This window comes from Epinephelus moara, chromosome 17 (assembly GCF_006386435.1).
Source record: "Epinephelus moara isolate mb chromosome 17, YSFRI_EMoa_1.0, whole genome shotgun sequence".
In the NCBI taxonomy this organism is placed as follows: domain Eukaryota; kingdom Metazoa; phylum Chordata; class Actinopteri; order Perciformes; family Serranidae; genus Epinephelus; species Epinephelus moara.
In genome coordinates, this window is record NC_065522.1 from 33,441,004 (window position 1) to 33,443,420 (window position 2,417).

At 41.9% G+C, this 2,417-nt stretch overlaps 1 protein-coding gene across 1 annotated transcript in view; it reads right to left on the reverse strand.

Moving 5' to 3' along the window:
- The window catches only part of rnf175 (ring finger protein 175), a 394,559-nt gene that overhangs the window by 297,173 nt on the left and 94,969 nt on the right, over window positions 1–2,417 (reverse strand). The gene's annotated exons all lie outside the window — the stretch shown is intronic.

Consider the following 2,417-nt stretch of genomic DNA (forward strand, 5'->3'; position numbering starts at 1 on the left):
GGCACGGACACCACACAGGTGGTGGAGGTGTACTGCCAGCAGGAGGGGCTAATGGGCGGGTGGTTGTTAGTCCAGCAAAGAGAGAGTGGCGCGCTCAGCTTCAATCGCACCTGGGCCGAATACCGCAACGGGTTCGGCTCGGTTGACGCGAAGGGAAAGGGGGAGTTTTGGCTAGGCAACCAGAACCTCCACCTGCTGACTAATCAGGGTGAGACCATACTGAAGGTGCAAATGGAGGATTGGGAAGGGGGCGTAGCCAGTGCTGAGTACACAGTCAGGGTTGGCTCGGAGGTGGAGGGGTACCAGCTGCATGTGTCTGGGTACACCGGGGATGCCGGGGACGCTCTGACAATGCCTAACTCTGACATGGCGTCGTACCTGTCCCACAGCGGGATGAAATTCAGCACCTTCGACAAAGACAACGACAAGTGGGAGGAGAGTTGCGCAGAGATGTACGGGGGCGGGTGGTGGTACAATAACTGCCAGGCGGCTAATCTGAATGGGATTTATTATAAAGGCACGTACGACCCGGAGAAAAACACACCGTATGAGATTGAAAACGGAGTTGTGTGGGCAACGTACAAACCGGCCAATTACAGCTTGAAAACTGTTCGGATGTTTATCCGATCGGCTGCTTTTTAATTGGACAAAACATGATCACATACCCTTTTTTATATGTGTAGTAAAACGAAAATCAAGAGCATGAAGTAAGACTCACAAGCGCACACTGAAGCTGGGTTAGCTAAATATTTGAGGCCAACATGAGAAGGTGCTTTCAGACCTTTAGACTGTTGATCTGTTCGTAAATCATTCTGGGATTTCAAAATCATGTCAAACAGTTTCATCATGTTTATTGGACTTGATTCTTGTCAGCACTTTGTGCAAATGTCGCTGCCCTGTTTCTGTAACCAGTGTTCATGGAATGACCTGATGTTTCCAAAGTGTTCAACTCTGTGTGGAGCCACGACTGAACTCTGCTCAATCAATAAAGATCCAGTGTTCACTTCAGCTGCTGTGCTTTGTGCTTTCACTTACGTCGACAGAACTAATCACCAAAAGCAACCAAAGAAATTCAGATAGTTTTTCATGTTGGAAATGTTTGTNGTTCACTTCACTGCTGTGCTTTGTGCTTTCACTTACGTCGACAGAACTAATCACCAAAAGCAACCAAAGAAATTCAGATAGTTTTTCATGTTGGAAATGTTTGTACCAGAAGACGGTTTAAATCTTTCCAACATGCCAAAGAAAGAATATTAATATTAACGAGACATAGAGATACAAACAAAGGTCAGGAAAGTTATTGTCCTTTAAATTTTTACTGTTTTATTGTTTTGCAGCATTAAAAAATCCATCATAAAAAGCCACTTTGTAAACATATGATAATTGATTTTAAACATTAACAAGTTACACAAACCCCCCGCAGTTAGAACACACGGCATCATACAGACAAAAGTAATAATAATTTTAAAAAAAATCTCCATACATAAAAATAAATAATAATAATGCATTACAACAAAATGTATAATCTAAGCAGACATTAAGGACAGAGTACAACACACCATCTACACATTAGTTTGCATCCTTAATCTGAGCCGTGCATTTTCAATGTCACCATTTTTTACAAATACATTTCCCAAATATCAATAAACTAGGAAGCTCTATTTCTCACTACTTCCAACCAGCAGCTAAGAGAGGCGCGACTCACATTCTTCCAGCAGAGCGCCTCCACAATATTCAGATCAGATTTACTCAGTTACATTGGTGTGTATTCGAGTATTGATGGTTTGAGTTTGAGCCTCTGCACAAACTGTATCCCACTCACTCTCTAGAAAAAGCCACTTTAATGTCAAAGTAAAAGACGATCTCTACAAACTCATACAAATCATTTTATTGTGAAACACTAGTGATACTGGTGCCACATCAATAAACTTTTGATTTGTTCAGCTCAAACTCATCACATGTGCTCTACTGTGGAAATGTTGTACTTTAACAGCAGAGCAAGTTCGACCCTTCACTTCCTTCTTCGAGGGTCAGTTATCGCTGGAAGTTATTGGAATCACATGTTCAACAAATGTCTGACTCAATCATCGCAACAAATATTTGTTTTCTAACAGAAATTTGGACCAATCATTACTGCCAAGGGGATTCATCTTTACGTAAGGCGGCTGAATGTCGTGTTTCCCAATGACTGAAATCGTAACTTATTGTTTATACTACAATAAACAGCAACATGTAGACGCATAAAGAGATGAGTAATGAATAAAATAAATTTTAAAAAGCACGCCAAGGAGTTCAGTGGTAGCCTGGTTCCAGACCATAGACCCCGCCCACTCAACTGAGTAGGCTTGCATCTCTGGTCTGGCATACTGCAATGAATTTGCGATTTATCTCGTCCAAACGATGGATGGACCAATGAA